The sequence below is a fragment of the Rhinolophus sinicus genome, chromosome 4, assembly GCF_057876585.1.
Source record: "Rhinolophus sinicus isolate RSI-liver-muscle chromosome 4, RSI-T2T, whole genome shotgun sequence".
In the NCBI taxonomy this organism is placed as follows: domain Eukaryota; kingdom Metazoa; phylum Chordata; class Mammalia; order Chiroptera; family Rhinolophidae; genus Rhinolophus; species Rhinolophus sinicus.
In genome coordinates, this window is record NC_142504.1 from 19,666,262 (window position 1) to 19,679,098 (window position 12,837).

A 12,837-nucleotide genomic window follows, 5' to 3' on the forward strand; every position below is an offset into this window, starting at 1 on the left:
GATTTGAGTCTGTTTTTCTTGCTGCAGTATCTCCAGCTCTTAGAAAAGTACCTGACATGTAGTAAACACTCAGTAAGTATTTGTTGAATGTGAGAATGACTAACAACTCACCTTGCTTTGGCCTTATAAATGGGTCTCTAATACTTTTGAACTCTGTGATTCTGCCATTCCTGTGACTAGCCTTTCTCTTTGTTTCTTTCTGTCTGTTTCTACTCTACCACCAATCAGCAACCGTCCACCCTACTGCTCTCTCCTCCCACGGTCTCTGCATATTACTCAAGTTTTTGACTAGTTTGTGGTTTCTATTTTCCGTCTTGTCAAGATGTTTATCTTGGTTTTGCAATACTCCCAAGCCTGTAACTCTATTTGAAGTTTTTCATTTGCATGTCATAAAAGAGATGATTTGATTGTTTTGTTCATTCGTTACTATTCAATAAAAAAAATAAGAAAATAAACCCTGATAGGAAATACCTCCATGTCAGAATACCTCATAAGACCCCTGTTTAGCTCTGCAGCTTTCAAATTTGCTACAGAAAGGAAAACATTTTGTATTTGACCCAACATTCAAACATCCATACAGACACATGCATGCACATACACACACACATTTACATACACACGGAAATGAACCCTTCATGAAACAACACTGACCTTTTTAAAATGTGTTTTCTTCTATTTATTCCATTTCATCCCTTCTATTCTGTTCTATTTCCATATATTCTATTTCACTGGAAATGTTGATGAATTGACTTAAGATCACAAACACGTCTAACACACAGTGTGAAAAACCCTGGTCTAGTTTGCATTTGGACAACTTCGGTTTGGACATTAATTTTCAATCCCGTTGTCCATGATTAATCACCTGTGGTCAGTCAGGACAGAGTCATGTGTTAGAAGGCTCGCAAAATGCTATCTGTTGCTAGAGTCTCTCGGGAGTCGGGAGAGACCCTCCTTTCTCACGTGGATGTGAGCGAAACTTGTGAAGAGTTTCTGCTACAGGGGATCCTGTTCAGTGTCGCGCTGCCTTTATCGGCCCGACTCCGCCCATTTCATCCACTAACCCCTACTAGAAAGGTGGTTGATGAATCCTTGCCATGGGAACCCTTCTAAGGTATATTTCCATTTTAATAAGGACTTATTGAATTAATTTACTTGCTCTTGAGAGCACTTCCTTTTAGAACTGAATCATGGGTCTCTCATAATGAAATAGTGGGTAACAGTGCAGAGACAGGTGATGGTTGGAGGACCCAGGGCCTCTCTTATGCCTTTTCAATTACATACATTCTCTTAACACTGGTCCTGTTTGCACATAAAAATATTTTCTCTTGATTCCAGTGACAAGTTTGTAAGGGACCCAACTCTACCCTTAGAATACTATATAGATAACTTCCTGAAGTGGAAACTTGGCGTGGTAGCCAGAATAATGGCCCCTCAAAGATGTCCACACCCTCATTCCTAGAACCTATGAATATATTACCTGGCATGGCAAAAAGGGCTTTTTAGGTGTGATTAAGGGTCTGTACTTTAAGGTGGGTGGGGGACGGGGGTTAGAATCCAGGAGGTCTCGTGTAATCAGTGAGTGAGTTCTTCACAGAGAAGCTCCCCCAGCTGTTGTCAGGGAAAGAAAGGGGGGAAAAGGAGGGAGAGAGAGAAAAAGGGAGGAAGGGAGAGAGAGAGAGAGAGGGAGAGACAGACAGAGAGAGAGAGAGAGAGAGAGAGAGAGAGAGAGAGACAGACAGAGACAGAGACAGAGAGGGAGGGAGAGTTGATGTGATGACAGGATCGTAAAGATGTGACTTGAGAGGACTCAACCTGCTGTTGCTGGAGGAGGGAGAATCTAAGCTAAGGAACACGGATGACCGCTAGAAGTTGAACAAGGCAAGGAAGTGGAGTCTCCCCCAGCATCTTCGGAAAGGAATGTGGTCATAATGATGCTGTGGTTGCAGCCCAGTGAGACCCTGTTAGCCTCCTGTCTTCCAGAACTGTACGAATATAAATTTGCATGGTTTGAGTCACTGAATTTGTGGTAATTTGTTATGACAGCAATTGAAAACAAATACACTCAGAATGAACTTGTTAGCACCAGGAGAATGTGTGGAAATACAAACGGCCAACCTCATAAAGGCCCTGACATCCCAGATGGGAATCCTTATGTGGTAGAGGATGATTGGCTGAAGACAGTCTCCTTCTATGCTGGGGAGCACCAGATGTTTGCATCTTGTCGGTAAGCCTGTCTGTGTCTCTAGGGAGTTCAATCTCTTAAACCCAAGATAGAGAATAGATCACACTGTGGTTTAATACTTATTAGAAAGATACAAAATAAGTGGCAGTATTCCCAGAATATGAAATACACTGCTACCTGCTTTCAGAGCATCAAACTGACAGAAAAATGATTTGAAAAATTCCATTGATGGTGTCCACAGCACACAGCAGAATGTGAATGGATGTTAACATTAAAAAATGTTTTGTTTTTATGTGCAAAATTTAAAAATGTTTAAGAAACAGGTTGTGTGTGTGTGTGTGTGTGTGTGTGTGTGTGTGTGTATGCTATCTAAACTATGTTTGCACACAAATTAGGAATATCTGCCATCCCCTTGTCTTGGCTTGTAGATTATGAGTTTTAGAGAACACAATCAAAAGCTGGTATTTTATTCTCAAATAACTTACAATCTAGTATACCAGGGACTCAGAGTAAACTCTTTTATTCCCCCTAAAGTGGGTGAGGTAATTTGTATGCTTGTACACACACATCTGTTAATGGAATGCACAAATCACTATTTTAATCAAGAGACACAAAAGTCCATACATTCCTAGGACTTAGACAAATATACACTTTGAAAATTTTCTGGAAACGCATGTGAGATCCCAGGAAGCTGATGTAAAGGCTTCTGAAGATTTTTCCAAGGCGCGGTCGTGGTATGAAAGTGGCAGTTGTACCAATAAAAATACAGAGAAGTCAATAAATAGACAACTCTTTAGGTTATGAGGCAAGTACTCCATGGACGTTCCAGCCAAAACTGCACAGAGGGTTCTCTGTTGTTGATGAGTAGCAAAAGGGCAGCATGGAAATCTAACCCTTGGAAGAGCTGGCATGGATTTCCTTGTGTTACCCTGAAAGCAAGAAGTGAAAGAAAACAGTGATGAACTTCTAAACTGCAGCTTGGTGGGGGTCAATTTATGGATGACTCATCTTACAGTTGGAATCAGGAGCCAGAAAGAGGTAATGAAGGAAAATATGAAATTGTAAGAACAACTTGGCTCGCTTTCTTAATCTAGGGAAATAAGGTCGATCTGACCGAGGTTAACTTTAGCCGTAACGTTTTACTATAATTTGAGCTATTCACTGAAAGTAACTGGTAAATGGCACAGTTATTAACTATTTTTGGAAGGTTACCGTGTGATCATGACTCAGGGACAAAGTGAACCAGGATGTCAGAGGCAACATACAGACTGAAACAGGACAGAGAAAAAACTCCAGGGGGGACTTTCATATAAGCTTGCTAATGTGGCCTTTCTCTTTCCAAGATAGCCTCATACTGGAAAAAAATCTGAGCACGTGGGGAATATGGCTGTTTCCTATTACTCTTTTTGGTATATTTGTGCTACAGGGACCAAACAGGAGTGACATTTAACATAGGTCATTGAAGGATACCAGGAAAATCCCCTTTTGATTATTAAGTAACAGCATGGGCATATTTAAACCACTTTTTGTGTGTTTGATTTCCCCTCCGGGTGCAAGAATTCACTTGTTCTGTTCCCTAGTAGATACCGAGAGGGAGTCATGTCCAAATTCTAAACTAGCTGCAGCATTAATAGAAAAAAAATTACCCCTGCATTAATATGTAACTAACATAGCTAACAGCTTCCATGTGGTCAGAGAATTTTTGAGGTAGAAGGAACTTGAAGCAAAGCTTCCCCATTTTGCTGGTCAGTTCAATTTAGGTCAACAAATCTGTACCATGGGTAGGCACTGTGGAGCTTTTGGATATTTAGAGATTAAATATGACCCAGTCCTTGATCTGATGGAGTCTAAATATTGTGGGGGAATACTGCCACTTATTTTGTATCTATTACAGTGAGGTAACAGTTGCGTTAGATGTAGCAGTCAGAGTTTTTAGCTCCAAACAATAGAAATGACTTTGGCTAGTATACACTGAAGAATGACACACCAAACTCCAGTCCCACAATTGCTGGGAAGGCTGGAGAATCGGGCACAAGACTTATGAAGCCAGAGCAGCAGCCAAAATACAGTAATGCTACTGGATAAATTAGTTGTTTCTGCTGAGAAACCTCAGTGTGTATGTCCATCACTGAGAATCCTGGGCTGTAGTCTCCACGGCTGCGACAGCCACATCCAGAGCAGGGCACTGTTTTCACAGCTGCTTTTGTTCAACACGACAGTGTTTCTGCTGTCTCTGCTTCTGTGTCGCCAGTTCCTAATTCCAGCTCCCAGATAGCTGTGTCTGTTTAGCCACTTAAGTGCTCTCTTCCCCCCTTATCTCCCAGGCTGGCCTGAGTCACTGGCATTTCAGCTTGCATGTTGGTTGTCACCATTAGAGTGTGGATGGGGTGAAGCAGATTTTAAACTCCCAGTTTAGTCCACCATAGTCTTTTTTCTCTTCAGTAATCTTTTGGGCAAATCCTTTTTAATTCTCAATCTTTCAGTTTCGCCGCCTCCTCCTCCATCTCCAAGACAGTAGCTCAGTGTACGGTAGGAGGACAGACAAGGCATTATTGTATGGGGTTAAGGGGGTTTGAAGCCCTTGTGTTGCCATCTGGGTCCTGGCTGGTCACGTGCTGTGGAGGTGTGATTCTTCTGCTTAACCAACAGGCCTTTTTGGAACATTGTATAAGCAGGCCATCCATTGATGGGCGATTCTTAATCATTTTTCTGGCACCACCAAGGCATAGTGTAGCCTTTTTATCCTACCCCTGGCTCAAAATTTATTTTACTCTGTCCCACCCCCAATTTTCTTGTCTTGAATTGTAAGCAATCGGAAATAATGCTGTAATATGCAGAAGGAAAACACAAAACGAGGAAATGGAAGGGAAAAATGGAAGGAAATATCATCCATCTTACACTTTAAAGCACATTTTGAAAAATCCAGGGCATTTTGGAAGATGAAGGGTTAAAGGTCTGCATTATATCGGTGGCCCCTCTGAGTGACAATCACAGTGCTGATGTAGGAGGAATCAGAAGCTTTCCATCCCCACCTGGAAAGCCCTCATCCACCTGCTCGGTGGGCAGGTCGGCAGTGAGGCAGCTTTAGCTCTGAATCACTGAAGGAGAATCTGGTGGGGCCGGTTCCACAGCTGCATGAGCATTTGTTTGCACGAAGCGTTTTCAGTTCTTGCCAACACTGAGGGTGCCTGCTTACTCTTTGGCAAACATCAAACCACTTTTGTTTCCTTTTACAGAAATAAGTTCGTATTTACAAATTGCCCTTAGATCTACCCACCTGATACGTATTTTTTTATGTACTGCTTTGCCTTTCCAGTTATTTTTCCTTCCTAGGGTGAAACTGTAGCCATCCACCCTCTTCTCCTGGTTTCAGGTGAGGAGTATGAATTGTGGGTGTTGTAGTTTTGCCTCTTAGGGTTTCTGGTCGGGCAGCCTGAAGCTACACGGGGAGGACTTCTAGTCCCAGGTGGCTCAGTAAGCAGCAGGTCAGGTGCCGCACACAGAGCAAGACACGCTTGAAGAGAGTCCTTGCTTGTCGTAGAGTGACTTTCATTCACTAACATAATGTTCCTGGACTGATGAGACTTGGGTTCATTTCCACAACTGTAAGTGTTGTTTTTAAAAATTAATATTCTCTTCACTATTGATATATGGTACATATAGGAAATTGGGCTATTTCCAGAAGAATTGAACAAACTAAATGCTTCTTCCCAGGCCCTGCCTAGAAAGGAAAAAAGGAAGGTAATTGATATTCTGTGAGTTTGTGGGACGTGGTGTAGAACAAACTTCGACACATAGAATAATACCTTGAGACACAGACTACAATAAAATAATTTATAAAAAAAGGAGAAAGACATGCAACATTCAAAATCAAATGTGAAAAAAAAGACTCTGGTTTGCTTCAAATATGTATATGGTTGAAATCCTCGGAAAATTTTAAATATTTCAGGAAACAGCCAGGTGTATTGAAGAAACTGTGGGCATTGAAGTCAGATGAAGTTGGATTCACTGGCCCCAAGCTTCAGATGTGTGTCCTCTAACTATATGTGTCACCTTGTTGAGCCTCAGTTTCCTCACTTGTGAAGTCGATATAAAACCTACTTCATTGGGTTAATATAGTGAAATCAGTATAGTGTGTTGTACTAAATAAATGGTTAGGCACTAACAGACGGAGGATAAACTTGGCTTCTTCCCAATTAAGTTTCAATTAGACTTCAAAAACAGATTAAAGAGACACAAATATTGTATGAGTCCACCTATGTGAGGTATTAAGAGTAGTTGAACTCATAGAAACACAAAATAGAATGCTGAGTGCCAGTGGGTTGGGGGAGGTGGGAATAGGAAGTGTTTAATGGGTACAGAGTTTTAGTTTTGCAATCTGAACACGTTCTGGAGATTGGTTGCACAACAGTATAAATATACTTAACGCTACTGAACTGTACTCTTAATAGTTAAGATAGTAAATTTTATGTTACTTGTTTTTCACTACAATTTTAAAAAAGATAGAGAATGTAGTGAAAATTCTGGTGCCTCCTATTTATTAAGGCATCCCTGACTCCAGAAAAAAAATATCTAAGTCCATTTTCAGTGGGTCTAATTTCAGGACCGATATTGGATCAACTATGTTCATGCCTAAGTTTTGCATAACAATAATTAGCTATGATGATGCATTTCTGGTATATTCTTAAAGTTTCCTCAACTTTTGTGGTGATCCTTTTATACCTTCCTTAACTTAATCATGTGATTATCTCTCATTCATAATAGGGATTTTTAATATGATTTCATAGGTACTGTACAGATAGAGGAATTATGAAGTCATAATTATTTGGTGCAACTTGTTTGAAAACTATATACAAGTAAATATTATTTATGCCAGTTGTCTCACATTCCCTGTAGCATTTTGTAAACAGATTATTTTTATGTGTCTCTGTCTTAAAGATAATAAAGACTATTAAGATGGGATGCGCCAAACACCATCTTATCTTAAAGTGGCTAATTTGGAAGACAAAAGACAATTTGGGGTTATATTTATTTTACACTTGAAAGCATGTCTGAATTTTTGGAAAATCTTTTCTTAAAAAACCACACATATGCCTAACTATCTATTAAAACTAAGTATCCTCTGTGGTATTTGGTGATAGCTGAAGGTGATAGCAACCTGTATTTGTGATGCATGTAGAAAGTTTTGCATGTGATGTACTATTTAAATTAAAACTCTCTGAGGAGCTATGTCAGCAAGTGTAGGGTAGCATTAGAATGAAAACAAAGAAGAAGGGAAGCTGCAAAAGCACTTGATAAATATGGTATACTATTTAAAAGGGCAGCATTGGTTTGCTGTGGAATGCCATCTATGGTTTACTCTCTCTAGGAAGTGTCATTATTCGACAATTATTTTTAGCACTTCTACAGTGTTCTTCCATTGGACAGGGCCTTGGGGTTAAAGAGTGACAGAGGCATAGCCCTTGAGGGGATCCTCTTCTCCTAGAGGAGATACGTACTTATAAAAAGCTAAAGGGAGGAGATGCGACTCCATCAATCACTCATGCCATTCCCAGTATCACTGTTGGTCCGTTTATCCACTCCTTAGAAGGTGTGATGCTCAGTATTATGATTAAAAACATGCCTCCATAAATCTTTGCTTGAACTATAATCATTGGAGTTCAGAACAAAATAAATTCGAAAACTTGTTTATGGGTCACTCAAAAACAGAGTGGAGTGACTTCCCAAAACATGAAAAAAAACATGTGCCCAGATGCCAGAGGAAGGGGAGGTCATGGAAAATGAATATCAAGATGATATCCTGGGAAGTGGTGGAGCTTAAGCCAGGCCTAGAAGGATGTACAGAGTTGAAATCAGCAGAAAAAGATGAAGAGAATATCTCATCTAGAGCAGTTTCCCAACATTTTTATGGATGAAATAATTTTAGGCAATATCAATAACAATAATGTTGAGTTAGCACAGTGAGAAAGTTATATTTTTCAACTTACTTTTAATTCTTCAAGGACTAAGTTTTGTTGTTGTTGTTATGACTTTAAAATTCTTCTAACACATGTTTAATCCTCATTTTTAACAACAATAGAGTAAGTAACAGGTTTAATGATTTTAGCAGGCAAAAAGTATTTAGTTATAACTTAATAACTTAGAAAAACATTTATTTTTATAGTTATTGCGTATTTATTCCAATAGACATGAGTTTTTCCATTTCTGGTACTAATAGAAATTTGCTTTTAAAAGACTTATCTGAGCTAAAATCAGAGTGGATTTACAGAAAATGTTAAGTTAAAAAAAAGTTCAGATGGTACTTGATAATGGAAAAATCATAAGGAGGTACTAGAATGTCTGAAGTTTGGGACACATTCAAGTAGAGGCAATGTCAAGTACAGAAATTAAGATGGGAAGTTGAATAGGCTGTTTTTATATATAGCTGAAAAGGAGGGACATTGGGTATTCTTTGAAGGGTCTCCTAGGGAACGTTGGGTGATGATGCTGGAATAAGGTTCACGTTTATGGAAGCTTTAAAGGGATTTGTACTTTAGCTTCAAGTTGGTGGCATTCCAAAAGGGTCCTGACCCAGGGACAATATGTTGAAAGCTGTGCTTGAGGAAGATCATCCAAGGAATGGCATACATGGTTTGGAGCATGGGAGCATGAATTCAGAGAGCACTTTGGAAACAGGTTTTAGTAGTCTGAGCATCAGTGGATAACGGGTGCTGGGAATGAAAATGGAAGAGAGGGATGAGGAAGTCATGCAAAAAAATAAAAAAAAATTAAGTAATAATAAAAATGATGATGATGATGAAAAACAACAGGCAGGATGTTCTTGAGTTTCTCAGCTTGGTGGCCTGTGAGAATGACAATAACACTGAGTCAAGAGGTAGAGCTTCTTCTTGTGGGAAGAAACGTTGCTTTTACTTCAGGCCATTTGAAATGGAGATGAATAGACCCTCGGTGCAAAGGGAAGCTTCATTGTTAAAAACGTGGGACTGGAATTCGGGAGAGCCCTCAGAGTTGGCCAGAAAAATGGGACAGCAGCACCTCCTTCACTAAAATGCAGCTTAGTTCTGCTTTTCCTCCTGCTCCACTCAAGAAGGAATGCTGAAGAAAGAGAATCTTCAGGTGTCTAAGGTTGCGAGGGGGAAGGAAGAGGAGGTTGACTGCTTCCTCCCAAGATGTTACTGTTTCTTGGAGGCTCTCTCCAGCACCTTCCTCAGAAGTGACACTTCGTTATAGGATCCTTCCTCAGAATAAACAAACACATCTTTATTTCAAGCCAGGACAATAGCCACCAGATTTAATTTCTAACAATGGTAGAGGGAAATTTGCGTGTCTTCTGTTTCCATTGGGAAAAGCACTGAATTCAGATATTTTCCTAAAGGGATTACAATACATAATAGATAGATGTTTAAATATAGATTATCAAAAAGACTTGTGCACTCACCTCCCAGCACACAAAAAATAAAATATTAGAAATTGTTTTAAAATGAAGGGTTCTTTTTAATCCTATTCTCTTTTCCTACTGCAGTGGCTACTGCTATCTGTCTTTGTGGATTTTCTCTCCATTGTGTGTTTTTATTATTTTATCTGTTTTATTTTTTCTACTGCTATGTGAATGTACCCATAAATAGCCTATGCCATTGCTTTGAATGTTAAAAACTTTATATAAACATCAGAGTACACATTATTCATCTGTTTTCTCTCAATATTGTACTTTTGAAATTAATTCATGTTGATGCTTGTAGCACAACTTAGTCAGAGTCATATCTATGTGGTATTTTGTTATCATAAGTAGCACTCGAATAAATATTCTTATACATGTCATTTGTGTACAAATGTAAGAATTACCCTAGTGAATGTTTCTAATAGATTTGCTGGGCCATACACACATGAATCTTCAACTTTATGAAATATCTATACCAGGTTATATTTCTAGCCAAAATGAATGAGCGTTTCTGTTTCTCCCCAATCTCAACACACTTATTTATGTTCTAATTAAATAACCTTTTTACATATGTAACTGAAAACTGGGTGCTTGTGGCATCTGGGAGAGTCAGATATGTTTGGAACACTGCAATCTCTAAAATATAGTATAAAATTTGATTTCAAATCAACTTCCTTGCTTCTCAAACTATGGTGTAAGAAGTTGACTGACTTTTCCATTTAATAGACATTTGCTTTAGTATTACTTATATTAAAAATAACAATATTGTTAACAACTGTTGACATTAATTGAATGCTTATCACATGCCAAGTACTGTCCTAAGCACTTTAATTACATTATCTTATTTAATTAATTTGGGGGGGGGCATATAATGATGTCAAACAAATTTTAGAGGTGAAGAAACTGAATCACAGAGACATTATGTCAATAGTAAGTAGGGGTGGTGGATTTCATATCTACTCAGTCTACTCCAATTAAGACAGATAAAAAAGGATAGGTGGGAACAGACTGGAAAGAGAGACATCAAAGTATCATAGTCCTTAACTCCTAAAAGTTTACAATCTAGTTAATATTTAAATAACATCAAAAGAGCTATGTAAGTAAGGGGATGTATCAAATAAGTGCTATATTTCTACTGGGGAAAATTTAATTTCCCTGGGAAGATTGGGACATTATTCTTGTAGGTGATCAAACTTTATTGATCTTGGAAATGAGAGAAAGGGAGTTAAAGAGACAATAAAATGAAGGGAGTAGTTTTTTTTAGCAAATATGGGAAAGTGAAAAGTACAAGAACATTTAGTAAAGTTAGTTTATCCAATCATTAACTCAACAAATAATTCCTGAGCATCTACTAAGTGTGAGGCACTGAGCTAAGTTGTGGAATACAACATGAACAAAAAAGATACCATCCCGCCCCACAGATGGGTGTGCTTGGACGTGTAGAATTCAGGAAATGGGGGCAAACGTATGAAGGAAAAGATAGGTTGCTGCTAATTTTGAAGGATCTTCACCTATCAGCTTGAGGAGTGTGCCCTTTGTCCTGAAGGCAGTGAAGGATCAGTGTGAGTCACTGTGAGATGAGCTGCAATATTCATTTATTCAGTAAATAGTTACTCTACCTGTGCTTTGCCTAGTGCTGAGGAAATAAGGGTGGAGGAGCTCATATTACAGAGGCAGCGAAAAATATATATATAAAATTGATACGTAATACAATGTGAGCAATGAGGCAGGGGTCGCACAGGGTAGAGATGCCGCACCCAGACTGGAGAATTGTGGTGAGAAGACGGATGAGCACAGTGGCAGATGTTCCAAGATGTTTTTGGGGATAAAGAAAACTGCTTGAAGAAATTTGACAACTAAGTTTAGTCTTTTATAAAACAACATTTTCTTTTCTGATTTATTTTAAAAATCTTACATGTTCATTGTAGAAAACTTGAGAACTACAATCATAATTACCAATGATAATTACATCTTTACATCTTTAAGATCTGTGTGTATATCCTGATAATGTTTTTATGCCTATAATATATGTTAAGAATGAATCATTTACAAAAAATGTTATGCAATCATTTTAGTTCACTTGACAAGATACTACACATTTCCCTATCATGACATAGTCTTCTATCACATAATTTTAAATTGCTCGTTTGTTTATGATATAATTTAACCAATCCTCTACTGTTAATCCTTTACTCTCACCGATGTCTGCTATTGTGAGTAGTGCCACATTGAACATCGTTGTACAAACATCTTACACAGATCTGATTGCTTTTAAAGGTAAATGTGTAGAATTTAAATTATGTGTCACATTACCCACTAAAACTGCTGACCATATCATACTAGAGAAGGAAAACCCTTATAGAATATTAATAAGAGATTGAATCGATGAAACCTGGATTTTAGAAATATCATCCTTAAAATATTGTGATGGGAGAATAGAAAAGTTGGAAGCAGCCAATCAGGTAAGATTTATTGTGGAAATCTAGGTGAGGAAAAAATAAAGCCTGCACAAATGAAGTCACATTAGCAATGCAGTGTTGTAGATTTTAGAGATACTAATTTTGCCGAAATTAGTGGATTAGAGAAAGTGACTCAGAGGCAGGAAAGAGGTTAAAATTGTGGATTACTTCTCAGTTTCTGACATAGATAAGTAACCATAGGGGGGATGGTGGTATCCTTGTTCCTCTAGATAGGGAAGATGAGAAACAGGTTCAGTTGAGGCCAAGGGACTTTGACATGCGTATGACCATCCGATGGAGAAATTGCTTCAGCGATTGGACAGGTCTGGAATCAGGAGTACAGATAGGTTAGAGATAGGTATTTGTGGGAGTCACTGATCCCTAGGCAGTGTTACAGTCATGGGTGTGGATGGGATTTCCCAGACGTGTTAAGGATTGCAGCATAGAAAAAGTAGAAGGCTCATGATGGTGTCCTCCGACATAGTAATAGCATTAAGGTTGAATCAGAGGAAGCCACAGCCATACTGGAGACTGAGAAGGAGAGGCCAGAGAAATAGGAGAAAATCCAAAGGAGAGTAGAACGAGGGAAGATAAAAGAGAACGTTCCAAGATGGGAGAAGTTAACAATGTCACATGTCACAGAGAGGCCCTAATAAAACTGAAAGGTGTCCTTTACATTTCACTGGAAGTCTTGTCCAGAACAATTAGAGTAGCAGGGACAGACACCAAAGTACCGTGGTTAGAGCTGTATTTCAATC

The 12,837-nt window shown here is 38.7% G+C and overlaps 1 protein-coding gene across 2 annotated transcripts in view; it reads left to right on the forward strand.

Moving 5' to 3' along the window:
• The first annotated feature begins 5,484 nt into the window (after positions 1 to 5,484).
• MACC1 (MET transcriptional regulator MACC1) overlaps positions 5,485 to 12,837 on the forward strand; it is a 62,679-nt gene continuing 55,326 nt past the window's right edge. The window contains exon 1 of one of the 2 annotated variants that reach the window (XM_019727466.3): positions 5,485 to 5,787. The gene's annotated coding sequence lies outside the window, so the exon portion shown is untranslated. The remainder of the gene's footprint in view (positions 5,788 to 12,837) is intronic. The other variant, XM_019727441.3, reaches the window with a different exon arrangement.